A 5,916-nucleotide genomic window follows, 5' to 3' on the forward strand; every position below is an offset into this window, starting at 1 on the left:
TTGCAAAATAAAAATAAAAAAATTTAAATATATATATATATATATATATATATATATATATATATATACACATTCTAAAAAAAAGATACTCTTTTGTTTTATAGATCTCCCTCCTTCTCTTTTTTTTATTATTCTCTTAATACATTCCAACCAAAGTTTCCCCTTTCATCACTCCTCCCAGTACCCCAGCCCCAGATCTACTCCTCCTCCATTTCCCTTCAGAAAAGAGCAGACCTCCCAGGGATATCAATCAAAGATGGCATAACAAGTTATAGTAAGACTAGGTACAAAAACTCATTCCAGGGTTGGGCAAGGCAATTGAGTAGGATTAAAAGGGTCACAAAGGCAAACAAGAGTCAGAACACCCCCACTCCTACTATTAGGAGTCTCCAAAAAGCAAGCTAACAACCATAACATATTTGCAGCGGACCTAGTGCAGACCCATACAGTCTCCATGATTGCTGCTTCAGTCTCTGTAAGCATCTATGAGACCTTCTTTATTGAGTCTGTGGGCTATGTTCTCCTGGTGTCTTCAACCTCTCTGGATCCAACAACTTTTTGTTCCCCTCTTCAATGGGGTTTCCTGAGCACTGAGGAAAGGGACCCAATGGAGGATGGAGATCACCTTTGGGCTCTCCCTGTGCCTCATATTTGGCTGTGGGTCTCTGCATCTGCTCCCATAACCTACCAGAGGAAGCTTCTCTGATAATGATTAGGCTAGGCACTGATCTATGAGTATAACAGAATATCATTAGGAACCATTTATGGATTTTATAAATTCTTTCCTAGCTCTCTGGGCTGTCCAGTCTCTTGTTTCTGGTCATCTAGGCAGTGTTGGGCATGGGCTCCCTTTTCTGGTATGGGCCACAGATAGACTCATCATTGGTTGGCCATTCCCACAAGATCTGTGCCTCCATTGCCCCAGCTTGTCTAGCAGGCAGGGTAAATTGTAAGTTGATGATTTTGTGGATGAATTAGTGTCCCAGTCCCACCACTGGAAGTTGCCTAGTTACAGAAGATGGCCAGATCAGGCTTTGTATCCTCCATTACTAGGAGTCTTCACTAGGATCACCCTGTAGAATTCTGGGAGTGCTTACTGCGCTAAGTTTCTACATAGCCTCCTAAATGCCCTGCAATTCCAGTATTTTTGTATTCTCTCCATTCCTACCTCCTATCTCAACCTGATCCCTCCTGTTCTCATTCTCAACCACTTCCAGTCCATCATCAAAATATATTCTATTTTCCCTCATCTGGGATTTTATGAAATGGTGGATGGGAGGCCTTGGCGAGTTGGGCCAAAGTACCCCAGTGGGTTTGGGAAACACACCATGCAGATGTGGCAGTGTGCTGTGATGTGGAGAGGTGGAAAGTGACTCACACCATGCAGTCACATTTCCACATGGAAAGTTTATTATTAAAGGGGGAGAGAAAGAGGAGAGAGAGAGAGAGAGAGAGAGAGAGAGAGAGAGAGAGAGAGAGAGAGGTGGGAACTACTTCTGGTGAGAGGGAGGAGAGAGAGCAAAGGGGGAGGGGTGTTTCTTAAAGGGGACTTTACATAAGATGATGTCAGGATGCTGGGCAGGTCCCCAAGGGGTGGGTCTCCAAGGGACAGTACAGAATATTAACATTCCTCCATTTTTTGATTATTATAAAAAGGTGAGTTATAGATAGCAAGTTGGGGGGAATGAGGGTGTTGAATTCTCAAGACTGCTTCCTGCTAACAAGGGGCTAAGTGGGAGAAAGTTAGGAGTCAGGGTTATCTACAGCGTGATGTGTGAATGAAGAAGCATTTAGTTAGCCGTAATTCTGGAGACACTTGAGGGAGATGAGAGGCAGGTTGCTAGGGAAAAAATAGATTATTAACATCAGCCCCATGAGCAGGGCTAACCATGGAAAAGTGATAACTGCCAGAAAGAATAGAATTGAAGAGTGCCCTGGTTGTAAAGGAGATGCAAGGGTGAATGAGTGAGACATGTAAGCAGATATGCCCTTCATTGGGACATCTTGAAAAACCAGGTTCCAGTTACTAGGTAGGTGTCTGCTTGAGCCTGAAGAAGTGGTACCAGCAGTGAAGTCCCAGGAGCTTGGCAAGATTGCACACCAAATTGAGGGATGATGTGTTCTAGTACAGGAGCCATCACATATGCTGTTTCTCTGGAGGTGGAAAATGACCCCATCCTGTAAAAGTGTCAACAAATTAGGAGATAATGGACTTTTTATGAGTGGGCATGTGGGTGAAGCCAACCTGCCAGTATTTGCCCAGCTGGTGTCCTTGGTTGGTGCAGTGGCTGGTGATGTATCTGGAGGGTCTTTGAGGGCCTTGCCTTGGCACAATCTGGCAGGAGGTGTGGATCTGTGCAGGAACCTGCAAACGACTATAAAACAACTGGAACAGATTTACATCTTGGCATCATAGCAAAGCTATGGCTTTGGGGTAGAAGATATGAACATTTTTCCAGGGCCTAGTTTCAACCAAATGAAACACATCTTTAAATCTACAGCCAAGGGGAATTTACTGAGTGGAAATAGTTGAGTGAGTGAAGGAGGAGGGACGCTTCCCTACCACCTCCAATGCTAGCCTGTTTCTAAAAGCTGGGACTAGTAAAGTCCATAAAAACCTTGGAGTTGAGGGAGAGAGCCATTAAAAATGGCAAACATCATCAGATCTGAAAAGGATAAGTAAGTGAACAGAAGTGAGATAGCTTTCCTATCTCCATATAAATAAACCTTAAAGCACCTTACTGAAAGAAGTCATTGCAAAATGAGTTTAAATCTCTTTTTTAGTCTGGTAGCAAGGTGAACTGTGTCTAGACTTAGCATTAGCTCTAAGAGAATGAGACATGTGAATTTTACATAGAGAACTGAGAAGGCAGCTGAAGCAAAGCATGGTTGTCAAATGGCATCAGAGATCTGACAAGGATAAATTATACAAACAGCTTTTGAATCTTTTAAAAATGATAAGAACCAGTCCATACCAAATTAGCCATATACAGGTCTCCACATCATTGCAGGCAGAAGTATCAGAACAACATCAATCTTTGGCTGCCAGGCCTATAAGGTATGAGTTTTTCCCATCAAAGGGGGACATAGGGAAGACTGATCTAACTTTTTCTAGGCAAAAGGTTTGCAATCAATTCTCTGATGTCCTGTTGCTTGTCCACAGTCTGGGCTGGGTCCTGGCTGCAGGCATCACATTGGGGCATCTTGCCCAGAGGTCAGCATTGTCATAATTCAGGTGGAGACATCATGGTGCCTCACAACCTTCTTCTTTAAAGACCTTTGTCACTGCTGTGATCTGGGAGTTTCTGTCTGATATAATAAGCTTTTTGATCAACATTTTAAATGTCATATTCTGCAGATCTCTGCGCATTTGAGGACTGCCTGTCCATTAGGTATAAATGACTTATTATCATCTTGTGTTCCCTAACAGTCTTCAATATGTTAGCAGCTTTCATAAGACTAGGACTTACTGTCTCCTGAGAAGGCAAAGAAGAGTGACAGGGGAAAGATCCCAGAGTCAAATGGGAACAGGAAAAATTGGTTTGTGAGTTGGAGTGTGGCCCAACTCTGGAGAGAGGACACTCTCAGGGGACCAGAAATTCCATTATAGAATATATATAATTTATCTTTTAAATATATCACATATCTTATTTATTAAACATATGCCATCATTTATTTAAATTCTCTAGAAGCTTGGTATTGAATACTTGGCAAAGATATAGGTGTAAATGTGTAAAAGTCTAAGTTAGTCTTTGTTGATCTGAACAGATAAATTTCATACCAATCTAATATATTTGAGGCTTGTTGTTTCCTTACTCTAGAAAGAGATAAAATGAACAGAGAGCTCATTAGAAACTAAATTTATTTTTCAATCTTAGTAAACCTCAGTAAAAGATGACTGCTAGTCATGTGGCTGTCTACATCATGATGAGGTCAAGGGAACAAAATCAAATATTATTTTGGCTTAATCTAACATTAATCTTAAAAGGTCTTACAATAAAAAACCCCAGAGCCAAATATTGTAGTGAAAGCTGAAAGATCAGAGAAGCAGAACAAGCCAGTCACAAGTTCTTACCTCTACAAAATCCTCAGTCTCAGAGAGACTTCCTGTTTAGTCATACCTTATATACCTTTCTGTGCCCTGCTATCTTACTACCTTCTTAGTGCTAGGATTAAAGTCATGTGCCACCATACCTGGCTCTGTCCCAGTGTGGCCTTAAACTCACAGAAATCCAGATGAATCTTTGCCTCCTGAATGAAAAGATTAAAGGCATGTGCTACCACTGCCTGACCTCTATGTTTATGATAGTCACTGGAAACCTTTATTTGGGTACACAATATAATACCACATTTCCCCTTTTTTGTCTAAAATAATAAAAGAAGGTTATAACTAATATAAGAAAAACTGTATACAAGTACAATAACTATATACAATATACACAGGCAATAAATACATCAACATTGTCTAGTCCATTTGCATTAGTGAGTTTCTGTTCTCAATTTCTTAACAAGGAAAACTAGAACTATAACTGTCTAATCATCAACTCCCTCAGAGACCCAAGAAGGAAATAATATTAATTGAGTAAGGAAGAAGTGCAAACAAGCAACTTCCAAAGCATGTGAGAAATGACAGAAACAATTGGCTGCCTGGACAGTCACCCAAGGTTCCACTGCAATGTTGGTGTATCCATCTTTAGCCTAGAGGCCTAGCATATCTAACAGACTCATCTGAGAAGCAGGATTTTCTAAAGATCCTTCCTACCTTGTCTTGGCAACATTCAGCAGTCCTTTCTTTTATATCCTGCTTGTTCATTTTGAACAGCATTGTGTCAGCAGTTGAGGCAAGGGTGTTTTCTTGCCCAGTGGCTAACTTTTGCCACAAAGTAAGTAAACTATATATGGAGTTTCTTCAATGCCAATCATCTCTGGGTAGCTTGGTGCTGCCAGGAGAAGACATGTCTCATTGTCATTAAAAAAATCTATATTATTAAAACATCTTAAATGCCATGTTTAGTAGATCTCTGAAGTGTTTGAAGATGACCTGTCTATCTAAAATGTATTTCTGCTTGACCTTGAAAACATAACTAATATGACTACAAGCTCGATTGTAATGATTAATTATTAACCTGCATTTCTTAATTATCCTAAATAGCTGGTAATAACTTTCAAGGACTAGAAAATTGCATTATAATTGTTAAATGAACTGTATAGGTACAATACCTTGAGCAAGATTAGAAATATATGTACAGTATTTTCTACCAAAATCAATCTCAAATTTGTGTCAATATACATAATTTGTATACAACATATAAAAATTCTATCCCATGTAAATATTTAAAAGTAGTAGTTGCTTTTTAAATGTAGATTCAATAATCTACCTTTTTATCTTATCATATCCACATTCTCTTGTTTTTCTTTTCAGAGAAGATTCAATAATATACTTCTTATCTATATCTTCTTTTTTCATTTTCTTTCATTTTTCAAACTAAGAAAGTTTATATATATATATATATAATTTTGATATAAAGTTCATACCTTAAGAAAATTTTTTTTTGTTTTTTTTTTTGAAGTTCAAGTTAAAAATTTTATTATCCCAGTTTTGTTTAACTGTACATAGGCATATTCATATGATCCATGCATATTTATACAAAATATTCATAATTGTTCTATACTAGCAATACAGTGATGAAGTTTTTCTTCTACTATAAATTAATGAGCTAAATAATAAAAATGTCTTTAGTTTTTTTTGTTTAATTTTTATTTTGCAATACAATTCAGTTCTACATATCAGCCACAGATTCCCTTGTTCTCTCCCCTCCCGCCCCCCTCACTTTCCCCCCAGCCCACCCCCCATTCCCATCTCCTCCAGGGCAAAGCCTTCCCCACAGACTGAGATCAACCTGGTAGACTCAGTCC

The sequence above is a fragment of the Peromyscus californicus genome, unplaced genomic scaffold (genome assembly GCF_007827085.1).
Source record: "Peromyscus californicus insignis strain IS unplaced genomic scaffold, ASM782708v3 Scaffold_11__1_contigs__length_118956290, whole genome shotgun sequence".
In the NCBI taxonomy this organism is placed as follows: Eukaryota; Metazoa; Chordata; class Mammalia; order Rodentia; family Cricetidae; genus Peromyscus; species Peromyscus californicus.